Source organism: Microtus oregoni, unplaced genomic scaffold (genome assembly GCF_018167655.1).
Source record: "Microtus oregoni isolate MIOR12 unplaced genomic scaffold, Mior012 000000F_ref0000247, whole genome shotgun sequence".
Classification (NCBI taxonomy): Eukaryota; Metazoa; Chordata; class Mammalia; order Rodentia; family Cricetidae; genus Microtus; species Microtus oregoni.
Window position 1 is genome coordinate 16,013,788 of NW_024543059.1, and position 15,554 is coordinate 16,029,341.

The 15,554-nt window shown below is 47.3% G+C and overlaps 1 non-coding gene and 1 pseudogene across 1 annotated transcript; both read right to left on the minus strand.

Moving 5' to 3' along the window:
• Positions 1 to 10,327: 10,327 nt before the first annotated feature.
• LOC121446478 lies at positions 10,328 to 10,937 on the minus strand (annotated as a pseudogene).
• Positions 10,938 to 15,308: 4,371 nt separating this feature from the next.
• Trnar-ucg lies at positions 15,309 to 15,381 on the minus strand. Its single transcript has one exon. It is a non-coding gene; the product is annotated as a tRNA-Arg (tRNA).
• Positions 15,382 to 15,554: the final 173 nt, after the last annotated feature.

The following is a 15,554-nucleotide window of genomic DNA, read 5'->3' on the forward strand; positions in this document are numbered from 1 at the left end:
CTTGGGATCTCCTGGAATCAGCAACAACTCAGAGCAGAATCTAACAGACCCTGGAAAGTCTGGTTGCTTCCTTTCCCCCCAGTAACCTTGTAAAAGGCCGTAGGTCCCTCTGGGGAAGAGCTGGAGAAAGGCTAACAGTAGAACTTGTAGGTATTTCATCAAGGGCCTTCCTCAGGAGACCTGGCTGTCCCTTCAGTCGAGGGGCTCTGCCGCAAACCAGCTCATCTGGAAATGGGTTCCAGGCCAAGATTCCATTTTACCATCATCCAATGTAGCCTTTTTTTTTTTATTTGTTATGTATACAATATTCTGTCTGTGTGTATGCCTGCAGGCCAGAAGAGGGCACTAGACCTCATTACAGATGGTTGTGAGCCACCATGTGGTTGCTGGGAATTGAACTCAGGATCTTTGGAAGAGCAGGCAATGCTCTTAACCGCTGAGCCATCTCTCCAGCCCCTGTAGCCTTTCTTTTATCTGAGAATTTTTTCTGCTTACACAGATCAAACAGAAATGCAGTCAGCTTCTGATCTATTTCATGCCTAGAAACACCATAATTGATTAGCCAGTAGCAAGGTCCGTGTGAGTCGCGCCACCACGAAATCCACTTTGCCTGTTCTGCCCATTATGGGCATTGCTTTGGCTAGGCTGCCCATTATGATCTGGCACAACGAAAAGGGCAACAACAGAGCTCTTCAAATGTGCTGGTGCCCCCCTCACCAGTCTGCATCTTATAGGATTAGCGAAGGGCACATCTTCTGGGCCTTCCCACTGTGGAGGATTAAGTTTTGCACAGTGTGCCCACTCTAGTATTGCAATTTCCCTAAGCCTTGAAATCCCTTCATCGACACTGAGCCAAGGGATATAAAGCATTTCCAATTCTTTTCCAGTAGGCCATCTTTTGATAACTGCTTCGACCAGTCATTCAAACAGACTTTTAACATTTTTTATACTATGCAAGCTTCTCTATTAAACCTAGAATCTCCACTTAGTGGGCCCATATCAATAAATTCCACCTGATCCGGTTGTAGGTTCCTTCCACCGTTATCTCACAGCCTTAAAACCCCCGATAGATACTCCCTGGACTTTTGTACTACTAAAGCTCTTTAGTAGAGCCCACCTCCTCATGGACTCCTTTAGGGGGCTGCTTAGCCTCGTCTGGTCATAGGTCTAAAGGCAATTATTGGTGGATCCTGAGAAATCTCAGTATGGTTTTGCTTGACATTTCCTTCCAAGAAAGTCTTTGCCAGCTCAGCAGACAAGGAAGGATGAATTTTCTCAGGTAAAGGCAGAGAAGACAGTATCTCAGAGGTTGGGGTTTGGAGTAAATCCGCTGAGGATGAAGAGACTACTTCCTCAGGTGAAATCCTTAAAAATCTGAGGATTCAAAATTCTCAGCCTCAGTAGGGTCCACCCACACATCCTCATCCTGTTACAGAATCTCATTTTCTAACTAATTAATGGCTTTACATCCTCCCAGGGTGTAATTCAGACAGTCTTTTGTTTGTTCATTTGTTTGTTGAGACAGGGCATCCCTGTATGTAGTCTTGGCTGTTCACAAACTCACTCTGTAGACCAGGCTGGCCTCTGCCTCCCAAATGCTGGGATTAAAGGTGTGTGCCACCATCGGTCTGATTTCCCACAACCTGAGCTCTGTGGCAGCTGGAGGGAAGATTCTCCTCCAGGGTGTCCTTAGAAAACTCTAGACTGTTTATGTGCCTCTGGAGCTGGTCAGTTTTATCACTGAGTTCATCGCTGACCTTCACTATGTTCTGAGATGCCAGTAGCTGGCTAACTTTGCCACAGAGTGCTTTATTTCCCTTTGGTATTTTATTCACAGATTCTAGGAGCGGTCAAACAGCATCATCATTTTCCTTAATTTTCCAAAAATTGTCAAAAGTTTTATATATAGTCACCAAATCCATTACTTCCCACAAACGGTGAATCAGGATAATCAAAGGCATTTGTCTCCTCTGTTTGTAAAACAGTGCCTGTCATGGGCTTTCAGGACTCTCCAGCTGCCATTAGAGTTCACAGGAACTGGAGAGGCTTCAGTAGCCATAGGCAAATTGGAAGACCTATTCCAGATACTTAAAATTCATTCTTAGCCCGGTGGTGGTGGCCCACACCTTTATTCTCAGCACTTGGGAGACAGAGGCAGGCGGATCTTTGTGAGTTTGAGGCCAACCTGGTCTACAGAGTTTGTCCCAAGACGGTCAGAGCTGTTAACGCAGAGAAACCCTGTCTCGAAAAACAATAAACAAACAAACAAACAAATAAAAATTCATCCTTATGCTTTTGTTGCTCTAGAACCACCTCTGGGACCAAAGTCTGTATTAGTCAGGGTATCCTAGAGGGACAGAACTGATAGGCTGGTACATGTGGCTTACAGGCTGGGTGGTCTTTGCCTGCTTGTTCTTGCTCTCGCTGCCAGGTCCATTCCTTCACTGGCATCAGAGCCTTCTTCTTCACGACTCTGACATCTCCTGGAGACCAGCTGAGACACCCAGTCTTGTGGACTGAACACCTACCGGATCCTTGGACTCTGTCGGCAGTCGGCGCTGTTGGACTAGCTGGACCACATCCCGCATCAATCGCTAAGAATATGCTCTTCAGGCTGAGGGCTCACACCTTGAACAGCAAGCATGAAACAGAGTAAACTAGAAATGGCTTGAGTCTTTAAACGCTCAAAGCCTCCCGACACACTCTGCATCAGTCAGGGCTCTTGAGAGGAACAGAGCGGATAGACTGAATCTATCTGCACACAAAGAGGGTTTATTAGGGTGGCTTACAGGCTGTGGTCCAGCTAGTCCAACAATGGCTGACTCCCAACAGAAAGGCCAAGAATCCAGGGGTTGTTCAGCCCATGAATGTCTCAGCTGGTCTCCCGTGTACTCCAGAATCCCAAAGGAGCATGCTCTACTGCCACTGAAGGCAGGAACACACCGGCGAGAGTGAAGATGAGCAGGCAAAGTCCCAACAGTTCCTTCTTCCTTGTCATTCACACAGACTGTCACCAGAAGGTGTGGCCCAGACACAAGGGGGATCCTCTGACCACAAGTGTTCTGGGTTTAAGTGGGTTTTCCTACCTCAAATGATTCAGTTAACTAAATATCCGTCACAGGTGTGCCCAGCTGCTTGGGTTTTTAGTTAATTCCAGATGTAGTCAAGAACAGCCACCACACAGTCCCTCCAGCAGGGCCACACTTCTTTTTCCTTTTCTTTTTTTTTGTTTTTTGTTTTTTTTTAATTTATTTATTTATTAAAGATTTTTGTCTCTTCCCCGCTGCCGCCTCCCATTTCCCTCCCCCTCCCCCAATCAAGTCCCCCTCCCTTGTCAGCCCAAAGAGCGATCAGGGTTCCCTGCCCTGTGGAAAGTCCAAGGACCACCCACCTCCATCCAGGTCTAGTAAGGTGAGCATCCAAACTGCTTAGGCTCCCACAAAGCCAGTACGTGTGGTAGGATCAAAAACCCATTGCGATTGTTCTTGAGTTCTCAGTAGTCCTCATTGTCCGCTATGTTCAGCGAGTCCGGTTTTATCCCAGGCTTTTTCAGACCCAGGCCAGCTGGCCTTGGTGAGTTCCCGATAGAACATCCCCATTCTCTCAGTGTGTGGGTGCACCCCTCGCGGTCCTGAGTTCCTTGCTCGTGCTCTCTCTCCTTCTGCTCCTGATTTGGACCTTGAGATTTCTGTCCGGTGCTCCAATGTGGGTCTCTGTCTCTGTCTCCTTTCATTGCCTGATGAAGGTTAATATTCAGGAGGATGCCTATATGTTTTTCTTTGGGTTCTCCTTCTTATTTAGCTTCTCTAGGATCACGAATTATAGGCTCAATGTCCTTTATTTATGGCTAGAAACCAAATATGAGTGAGTACATCCCATGTTCCTCTTTTTGGGTCTGGCTTACCTCACTCAGGGTAGTGTTTTCTATTTCAATCCATTTGCATGCAAAATTCAAGAAGTCCTTGTTTTTTACTGCTGAGTAATACTCTAATATGTATATATTCCATACTTTCTTCATCCATTCTTCCATTGAAGGGCATCTAGGTTGTTTCCAGGTTCTGGCAATTACAAACAATGCTGTTATGAACATAGTAGAGTATACTTTTGTTGTATGATAAGGCCTCTCTTGGGTATATTCCCAAGAGTGGTATTGCTGGGTCCAAGGGTAGGTTGATCCCGAATTTCCTGAGAAACCGCCACACTGCTTTCCAAAGTGGTTGCACAAGTTTGCATTCCCACCAGCAATGGATGAGTGTACCCCCTTCTCCACAACCTCTCCAGCAAAGGCTATCATTGGTGTTTTTGATTTTAGCCATTCTGACAGGTGTAAGATGATATCTTAAAGTTGTCTTGATTTGCATTTCCCTGATCGCTAAGGAAGTTGAGCATGACCTTAAGTGTCTTTTGGTCATTTGAACTTCTTCTGTTGAAAGTTCTCTGTTCAGCTCAGTGCCCCATTTTATAATTGGGTTGATTAGCCTTTTATGGTCTAGTTTCTTGAGTTCTTTATATATTTTGGAGATCAGACCTTTGTCAGTTGCGGGGTTGGTGAAGATCTTCTCCCAGTCAGTGGGTTGCCTTTCTGTCTTAGTGACCAATGTCCTTTGCTTTACAGAAGCTTCTCAGTCTCAGGAGGTCCCATTTATTCAAAGAGGCCCTTAATGCCTGTGCTGCTGGGGTTATACGTAGGAAGTGGTCTCCTGTGCCCACGTGTTGTAGAGTAATTCCCTCTTTCTCTTCTATCAGGTTCAGTGTGTTCGGACTGATATTGAGGTCTTTCATCCACTTGGACTTGAGTTTTGTGCATGGTGATAGATATAGATCTATTTTCATTCTTCCACAGATTAACATCCAGTTTTGCCAGCACCATTTGTTGAAGATGCTCTTTTTTCCATTGTATACTTTTAGCTCCTTTATTGAAAATCAGGTGTTCATAGGTTTGTGGGTTAAAGTCAGGGTCTTCTATTCGATTCCATTGGTCGACTTCTCTGTTTTTATGCCAATACCAAGCTGTTTTCAATACTGTAGCTCTGTAATAGAGTTTGAAGTCAGGGATGGTAAGGCCTCCAGACGATCCTTTATTGTATAAGATTGTTTTGGCTATCCTGGGTTTTTTGTTTTTCCATATAAAGTTGATTATTGTCTTCTCCAGATCTGTGAAGAATTTTGATGGGGATTGCATTGAATCTATAGATTGCTTTTGGTAGAATTGCCATTTTTACTATGTTGATCCTCCCAATCCAAGAGCAAGGGAGGTCCTTCCATTTTCTGGTGTCCTCTTCAATTTCTTTCTTCAAAGACTTAAAGTTCTTGTCAAATAGATCTTTCACTTCCTTGGTCAGAGTTACCCCAAGATATTTTATGCTATTTGTGGCTATCGTGAAAGGTGATGCTTCTCTGATTTCCCTCTCTGCTTTCTTTTCCTTAGTGTATAGGAAGGCAACTGATTTTTTGGAGTTGATCTTGTATCCTGCCACATTACTAAAGGTGTTTATCAGCTGTAGGAGTTCTTTGGTAGAGTTTTGGGGGTCGCTTATGTATACTATCATATCATCTGCAAATAACAAAAGCTTAAGTTCTTCCTTTCCAATACGAATCCCCTTGATCCCCTTATGTTGTCTTATTGCTAGAACTTCAAGCACTATATTGAAGAGGTATGGAGAGAATGGACATCCTTGTCTTGTTCCTGATTTTAGGTTTAAATCATTTACCTCAAATGATTCAGTTAACTAAATATCCGTCACAGGTGTGCCCAGTTGCTTGGGTTTTTAGTTAATTCCAGATGTAGTCAAGAACAGCCACCACACAGTCCCTCCAGCAGGGCCACACTTCTTTTTCTTTTTCTTTTTTTGGTTTTTCGAGACAGGGTTTCTCTGTAGCTTTGGAGCCTGTCCTGGAACTCGGTCTGTAGACCAGGCTGGTCTCGAACTCACAGAGATCCGCCTGCCTCTGCCTCCTGAGTGCTGGGATTAAAGGCGTGCGCCACCACCACAAGTGCAGCAACAACTCTGGTGGCCCCCGAATCGCCCTCTCAGAAGGTAATGAATGGCTGTAGTCCCTTCTCACGCGTCCCAAGAGAGGATCCTGTAAAGAATGTCTATGGGATGCTTCACCACTGTCATTGTCTTAGGGCTTCTGTCACTGTGAGGAAACACCAGGACCCAAAGCAACTGGAGAAGGAAAGGGTTTTTCTCTTCTACGCTTCCTCATCACAGCCCACCATTGCAGGACATCAGAGCAGGAACTCAAGGTAAGAACCTGGAGGCAGGAGCTGAGGCAGAGGCCATGGAGGGATGCTGCTTTCTGGCTTGCTCTCCATGGCTTGCTCAGCTATTTTCTTATCCTATCTAAGACCACCTGCCCAGGGGTGGTACCCACCCACAGTGGACTGGACCCTCCTACATCAATCATTAATCAAGACTTAACCTATAGGCCAATCTTACAGAATCATTTTCACATTTGAGAGTCCCTTTTCCCAAATAATTCTATCTTGAGTTACTTTGAAAAAACAAAAGAAAAGAAAAGCAACATAGTCACCTCCCAGTTTGCTGGCTGAGCCTCCCTTCATTGTCTAAAGTTGGTAGCTTTCAAGTCTGGCTGGTCCACATCTACCTTGTATCCAGTCAGCTGTGGCTAGGGGAGCGTGGACCCCACAGGATCAACTGACTTCTGTGAACTTCCTGACAGGACTCAAGGGATGACAACCAATAAATGGCTTTCTCTGTAAGCTTGAGACCTCACCTGGAGCTGTAGCCCTGCTTCCTGGGCTTCATGTAATCCTTCTGTGACCACAGCTAAGCCTAGCCTGGGACTCCTTCAGAGAGAAAGAGGTGCCGTGTGGTGGGGAAGAGGTGCCGTGTGGTGGGGATAATGGAGGAACAAAGGCAACCCAAGAGAACGGCCCTTCCAGAGGACCCAAGGAGCCCACACTGCTCCTGAAGGACGAGGCACCGAAACTAATTGTAAAATTCTGACATTCCCACGCAAGAGTGACAAGGGTCATTGCTTCTAGAATGTAGGAGGCATTCTCATGGCAGTAAACACCTGTCCCCAGCCTGTCTTTCACACACACACACACACACACACACACACACACACACACCCACTGAAGGGATGGCTGACTTATAACTTAGGCACTCCTGTTCCTGAGATGGAGGGAAGGGGTTCGTTCTAACAGAAGAGCAAGAGCATTTCCCCTCATACTCTCAACCCGGAAAATGTCTGCGTAGCCACTCTTTAAAGATACGACTCTGTCAGAGAGACACGGGTACTTCTCTTCACACTTGGCAAGACTGACGTTTTCATCTGAAAAGACATATCAACCGCAAGAAACTCATTTACTACCGTGGGCCGATAGAACAGGTACTGTGGGTTCTGGTGGCTACTGTATGTCAGAGCCGAAGGTCTCAGTTTCCTCGGTGGCAGTAGGTTCACCCCACACAGGGATACTCAGTGTGGGGGTGCATGTCTTTAATCCCGGTACCTAAAAGACAGAGGCAGGTGAATAACTGTGAATTCAGAGTCAGCCTGGTTTACATGATGAAACCTTGTCTCAAAAAACAAAGCAGCAAACAAAGAAACCAGCCCTAAGGAGGCTATGGCTCTGAGCCCAAAGATGCAACAATTCTGTAGAAGCAGGGAGTTCTATCCCTCTGCCTGGATGTCCATCTGCCTGGATGTCCATCTGCCCTGATGAATTGGCTCCCAGGATGGATACTCGTTTTCAGTGCCCATCTTTGTGGGGACCTTCCCTCAGTAATGATAAAAATGCCATTTCTTTTTTAATTTAACATAATTTCTTCATTGACTCTTTAAGAATTTCCCATCATGCACCCTAAGTCTACTCATTTCCTAGTCCCTCCACATCCTCCCCTCTCCCCTGCAGCGGTCCCCCAAGTGAAAAATTTTTAAAAAATCAAACCAAAACAAACAAATCAAACAAAGAACAAAAACAAAACAAAACAACAACAAAAACCTCTTCACTCCCCCATCTTTCCAGCCTCTCCTCTTCCTTGTCCTGGTGGCTTTGGGGGCCTCGGTGTGACACACAGTAGACCCTTTTGTCCAATCAGCTTTACTTGCAGTCACTGGTCTGGTTCAAGGCTTCTGGGTTTTGGTACACCTCATGACTGCACCCTCACGGAAACTTCCCTCAGACGTGGACATTCCAAAGCTTCCCCAGTCCTGGAGATCATGCTATTATCATTCCATGGGACCAGTTCCTTCTAGAGCTCCAGCAGGCTGTCTGAGATAACCCCTTAGGCAATGGGTGGAGCCAGCTGTCCTATGTCCAAGCAATGAGTGTCATCTCTCCTGAGTGTGGGTGTGAGGGGCAGCTCTCCCATGAGGGTCCGGACCAGCTCTTTTGTTGCAGCAACCAATGAGGGGCAGGGCTAGCTATCCCAGGACCAGCAAAATGCAGAGCCAGCTCAGAATGTCCCTCTGATGCATGGTTCCCATCATGCATGGTTCCCATGGCCCCTTGAGGTGACATGGGCCACAGCAGCAGGACCACAGACCCAGATATGGCTCTCGGTAACAGCTCAGGACAGATGACACCCGTGGCCCCAGGTGGTGGCACAGGCCCCTCAGATCTATATGATCCCAGATGCAGCATGGCCCCAGATTCCAAGATCACAGGCTGTGTCCCAGACCCTGGGCCTCCGTGTAGCACCTTGTGGCCACATGGCCCACGGACTACAACACAGAACCTGGTTGCGATAGGACCACAGACCCAGACATGGTCCTTGGCAGCAGCCCGAGTCTGGATGCCATCATGACCCCAGGTGGCAGCGCAGGCCACCCAGTCATCATGGTACCAGAAGTAGCATGGCCCTTGGACTCCAATACAACTCCAAGAGACAGTCCCGACCCCAGGAAGCTGCATGGCTCTCATGGCAGCAGGAGTCTAGGACATCGACAGACAGAAATGCCACTTCTAAAATCCAGTATCTGCTGAGTATGTCTAGTTTCTATGCATATATAGAATTATATCAGAGACAGCAGCTTGGTTGTCTTTATCTTTAAAAGAAAGATTTTATGTGTATGTTTCTGCCTGTATTGTGTATGCACAAGTGCGTCATGCGCATGCAATACCTGGAGCGGCCCGAAGAGGGCGACAGATTCCCCGCAAAGGGAGTTATTAGGAGGTTGTGAGTAGTCACACGGGTGCTAGAAGCCAAACCTGGGTCCTCTTCAAGGGCAGCAAGTGCTCTTAACTGCTGAGTCATCCCTCTAGCCTTGAAGGGGGTTTAAGATAGGACCTCACTCTGTAGCCAGGCTAGCTTCAAAAGCATGGCGCTCCTTCTGCCTTAGCTTCCCAAGTGCTGTGATTACAGGTGTGAGGCACTGTGTCTGGCTACCTCTCCCTTTTCTGGACACCCACTGTTTATTGAGATTCCTGGAAATAATTTTGGGAGAAGTTGGGGATTAAAATAAAGGTCATGTTAAATATTCACTTTATCTACTTCAAAGCTACACACTGAGCCCTGCCGTGGGAAAAAAAAAATTAAATTAAATTGTCTTGGCCGGGTGGGAGAGTCAGAAATTCAAGGTCATCCTTGGACTACAGTAGACCCTATCTCAAAACAGGAAGCTAAAGTGTCTTATTGAGCCATCTTTATCTTTAAGAATATCACCCAAGGGGCTGGAGAGCTGGCTCAGTGGTCAAGAGCACTGGCTGCTCCTGCAGAGGACCCAGGTTTAGTCCCCAGCAACCACATGGGAGCTCACAACCATCTGTAACTCCAGTTCCCACTGACTTCTGCGGGCACCAGGCATGTACACAGTACACAGACACACATGCCGCAAAACGCGCATGTATACAGTATCCATACACACATGCAGGCAAAACACACATGCACACAAATTAAAAGAAGCCTAAAACTATTTTAAAGGTTCTCAACTGAAGTCTCTCTATTACATAGTTTTTCAGAAAGTTTTATTTATAAGATGAAAGAACTTACAAGTATTTCTGTCTGTTTATCTATAATATCTATCATATCTATCTGTCTTTTTATCTACCATATCTATCTTTCTTTCTATCTATAATATCTATCTATCTATCTATCTATCTATCTATCTATCTATCATGTAGGAGTTTTGCCTGCCTGTATATCTGTGCGGCATGCGTATGCTTGGTGCCCACGGAGACCAGAAGAGGACACCAGATCCTTGGGAGCTGGAGTTACCCATGGAGCTGCCATGTGGATGTTGGGTCCTCAGCAAGAGCAGCCAGAGCTCTTCTGCTAAGCCAGCTCTCCGGCCCCCTTTCCAGACGGATGATTTAAATTGTTTGCTTGGTATGAATCTTACAAACCGTATGTGATTAGTGGTAATGGTGAACCCGGAGAGTATTGTGCCTTCTCCAAGCTGCACCCACAAGCTGCACCCGTAGTCTGTGGCCCTTTCCAAGGCTACAGCCCTTGTGGCCATAGATGTCAGTCCACCCATCTCTCGGTGCTTGTGGACTGGTTCAGTGGCCTCACTGAGTGTCAGAATTCCTTTGATAGCTTTATGGAATGGATCAACGAGGATAACCTTAAATATTTCATATGTGAAATCTTCGCCAACCCAGTAAGGATTGAGGACTCTCAAAGCCCCACAATGGGCGTCCAGCTCTCTCCTCAGCAACAGACTGAAGGCTTCTGGAAAGCTTTAGATGGTTAAAACCATGACGGACAGGATTGCAGTAAGTTGCACCCGTAGGATCTGGGCGTTTGTGGCTACCAGTTGCGGACACAAATCCTGAATATGACATAACCTTGCCTGGTGTTGTGTCCCCACAACCTTAGTGCTTTATCAGGCCCAATGAGCCGGGGAGTCCTATGCAGTGCAGACAGCTGGTGGTGTTGCCCGCAGCGGACCCTCAGGAGAAAGCGCACCACATTGGACTGCTTCTTCCTCCATAGCTCCCAGATGTATAGGTACGCACCCATCTTGGCTCACCTGATGGCTGCTGCCAGTCAGGCAAGGGTCTTCCCAGAATTTAAAAAAAATACAATTTCATAAACATGTCTAATACACTCACGCCACCAGCCCTCTCTAATCCTTTCTCACCGCCCCTCCCCCAATCCTTTTTACAATTTATCAATTCTTTTTGTTCCGTTTTGTTTTCAGATGCCTACTATGTGATATTGAGATGAGAGACTTATTTCTAAAATCAATTCCCTGTTACACAGGGGTAATTGGTTGCGGCGCACCTGTGCAGTTAAGGGCAGGTAAAAGCAGTTGATGGAAGTATACACATCCTTGTGGGTGACAAGGACACTTCCTGAGGAGAAGAGACTGGTCCATGACCATTTGTGTGTTTCTTTGTGTGGAACCGGTACACAGAGGAGACACCTAGTATTCTTATCACCGGTTGTCTGTCTCTTCCGAGTTCCTGGCCGCTGCTAAGGGGTTGCCTCAGTCCTCAGGATTGGGGATGGAACTTATGAACTAAACTGAGCTGTTCAGGAAGAATTGAACTGTGAAGTTTTCCTTCCTGTCATCACTGTGGCTGCTTCCCATGGAAACACCCTGTTTTGTGTTAGCAGATTAAAGCTGCAGGGTTTTTTTGTTTTGTTTTGTTTTGTTTTGTTTTGAGACAGGGTCTTACTATGTAGACCAGGCTGGCCTAGAACTCAGAACTCCATTTGCCACTGACCCTCGAGTGCTGACGTTAAAGGCATGCGCCACCATTCCCAGCAGCTCATTCCTTTCTTTAAAGCTTATTTGTGCGTGTGCACAGGGGCCACAGCGCCACGGAGGCCAGAGAAGAACACCCAGGAGGTAGTTCTCCTCTACCACATGCATCCTGGGGCTCAAACTCAGGATTTCAGGATGGGCAACAAGCACCTTTATCTGCTGAGCCATATGGCTGGCCCCTGGATTTTACGTATCTATTTAGCTATTTATTTTGGCTTTTTGGTGGGAGAGGGAAGGGTATGAGAGAAAGGAGTGGTTTAAGTCTTTTATTGTTGAGACAGAATTTCACTCTGTGACCCTGGCTGTCCTGGAGCACACTGTGTAGACCAGGCTAACTTCAAACTCACGACATTTGCCTGTCTCTGCCTCCCAAGCTGGGACTGAAGGCGCCATCATGCCCAGCTGAGGAATGGATTTGAGACAGGATCTCTTGTGACCAGGTGGAGCTGGGGTTTCAGTCACTGGTGAAAGAGCCCTCATTGCTCTTTTTCTTCCTTCCTTCCTTCCTTCCTTTCTTTGTCATCAGCTAAATGTCACTGAGGTACTATTTGCACTCAGAGGAGACTGGGCTGGGCATGGATTTTCACGTTCGCAGAGAGCGCTCCCCTTTGTATAATCTTTATTATTTACCTTGGCTTTCCAATAATCTGGGATGCTGGAAGGATCTATGTACATCTATGGTAATGTATTTTTCTCTCTTAGAAATTAGTGTATATTAATTATATAAAACAATGGTATTAATGCATGTATACAATGTACTTTGACCAGAATTTTTAAAAAGACCTTGACAAATACCTCTCTTAGATTGAAAATTCCTTTTTACTTATCATGTACACAATTTTCTTTTCTTATTCTTTTTTTTCGAGGCAGGGTCTGGTGTATATTGGGTTGGCTTTGAATTTATCCTGTGACAGTGGGTGACTTTGAATTTCAGTTTACCTCCCAACTGCTGGTAGTACATTCTTGCTCTCTATGTTTTGAGACATCTGAGAAAAGTTCCTCCCAGCTCTCCACTGTTGGGAATTTCACAGGGACTGAAGTGGGGTCTCATTCGGAGCTCTATTCTAGGGCCTGACCTAAGCCTGGTAGTAATGACCAATTCTGACCACAGGAACGCTGGCTCCTGCTCTGAGGCCGATGTCACCTAGGCAGTCCCAGGGAGGAGCTGTCACCCTCTTTCCCTGAGGAGGAGATGGAGTGATAGGGAGGCTGCTTCCTGAAAGCCCTGGAGTCCGAGTGAGCAAGGGAGCATAGCACGCCAGGCATGGTGGTTTCCTTCGGTAATCTGAACTCTGGCTGATCAGCCTAGTTAGCTCAGGAGTTCTTGATTCAGCCAGAGAGCCTGTCTGGGACTTGAACCCAGAGAGAACAGTTCTTCACTAAGTCACCATGCATGGCTGATCTTGGAATCCTTGGCTCTGCTCCCCAGCACAGACGGAGCTTTGAGTCATTCCACACTGACCAAGAAGCCCTCATGTCCCTGTCTGCTCTTCCTGCATCCGTCACATCTGTTAACTTCTGGTGACTGCACTGGTTCCCGTTTCCACTCAAACAACCTCAGTTAAAGAAAGATCTGCTAAGTCTTTGCTGCTCTCTGTTTATTCACAGGGCCAGGCCTAGCACACCTGCACACACACAGAGGGCGGGCGCTGCAGGCTGCAGAGATGGACCAGTTAATGTGTGCCTGGGGCTGGAGAGAGCAAGCAGTTGATAGGGTGTTTGTTTCTTTGTGGGTGTGGGTCAGATGTCAACCGTATCTGTATGTGGGGGCAGAGGTCAACCTTGGGCGTTATTTCTCAGGACCTGTTTATCTGGCTTTTGAAAACCAGGTCTTTCGCTGGGACTCAGAGCTTGCTGATTAGATCACATTGGCAGGCTTCTGTGGCCTTCTGGGACCCAGCAACCCCCACACTAGGTTTTTTATGCTATGCGGGTGTTGGAGATAGATGCTCATGATTGCAAGGCCTGTTATGCTCTTCACCCCCTGCTATTCCCTCAGCCCGGGCTGAGGGTTCACACTCAGAGATCTGATGGATCACCACTTCCTGACTAACTTAACCCTTGTGTGTGTGTGTGTGTGTGTGTTTCCAAGACAGGGTTTGGCTGTTTAGCTCTAGCTAAACAACTCACGTTGTAGTCCAGGCTGGCCTCGAACTCAGAGATCTACCCGCCTCTGCCTCCCGAATGTTGAGATTAAAGGGGTGCGCCACCACCTTCCCGCCTTTAGGTGTGTTTTGTTGCTCTATTAAATCACAGGTTTTAGACACTTCCCTACAACCGCTGCTGTTGGAAGCTCTGCACCAACAGCTGTAAGCAAAGTTCTGAAGAATCTGCAGCAAGTGCTACGAAAAGTCTGTGATCGCCATTGAGAAGAAGCCGCAGGTATGGCTAACACCACAGCAGCTAAGCGCTCAGATGACGCATAATCGTTTCAGCAGGAGACTGTATGAATTGAAAATCCACCCCGGCCCCCTCCGCTCCCAAGGACTCCCTGGTTTATTAAGGGCCTTTGTCACTTTATAGAAGCATCAATTGTGCAGTTATGTAAAAACAAGAAAAAGCATAAAATAAGGACTTTCTGGTTTATTGTATTTGTGTGTGTCTCTAGAACTGATAACAAACAACCACTTTGTGTCTACTAAGTACAACTAGAAAAATGTGTAACTCTTTCAACCGGAAAGCAAGAGGAAGCCAGTCCCAGCGCTGAGGCAGGAGGGCAGCCAGGACGACGAAAGTAAGTTCCGAATCAGCTTAGGCTGCATACAGGGTGAGACCTCATCGTCTAGGGAAAAAAAATAATGAGAGAGAAAGAGAGGGGAGAGGGGAGAGAGGGGAGAGAAGGAAGAGAGGGAAGAGGGGAGAGAGAGAGAAGAGGAGAGGAGACACACACAGAGAGAGAGAGAGAGAGAGAGAGAGAGAGAGAGAGAGAGAGAGAAGGGATCTATGCAAGGGTGTTGGCCAAGACTTCTCCTTGCCCCTGCCGGTGACAGAAGAGCAGGTAGAGTCTCTTGGAAAAAGTCTAAGACCCTGGTCACGTGATCCCTACTCTGTTTCATCTCTGATCCTTTCCGCAGAGTGCTTTAACTCTAAGTAGTCAGTCCCGCTGCTCCACACTTTCTTTCCTCATCTGGGGCTCTTGACTCAAATGCCCGGGTTCTCCCTTCGCGGGACCCTACGCCGCTGATCGCCGGCTGAGAGAAGGGCGCAGAAACCCCTAGAGCTTCAGGCTCTGGCCACGGAGATTGGCAGATCTCGGGGAGGGATGCTCGTCAGCTGGGCCCGGGAGGGACTACTGCTCCCGGTGGGCACAATCACAGGTCATCATCACCATCATCATCATCACCTGGGATGGGGGGCGCCACATCGTGCTGTGTCATCGCTGTCGAAAGGCACGTGCTCCGTTCCACTCTCCACCTGGCCAGGACTCTCCACCGCTGCCACAGTTGAGAAAGGCGGCCCCACATTTTCTTAAGGCGTCCTGCCCTCACAGTTGTCAGTTCATATTCAGAGTTCCCAGATTTTAGAGTAGGGCGGAAGTTGGTCATGCCCACTACAGTCGCTTGGCCAAATTTCCAAAATAAGTAGTGAAGATGATAATTGGTAAAATAAACACAACCCCCCGACCGCGGCAGGACTCGAACCTGCAATCTTCTGATCCGAAGTCAGACGCCTTATCCATTAGGCCACGCGGCCGCCAGTGAGCCTTTTCTTCTATGTAGCCTAAAGCATTAAAACCACTTCAGACCGCTCCATCTTCTCCAGGCGGAGGGGAGGCGCCCGGAAGTCCCTCTCCCACCCCCGCGGGCGGGCGGCTCCATTGGCCGCGCTCTGATTGGGCACCTGGGGAGTCTCCCGCCAGCCTCTGG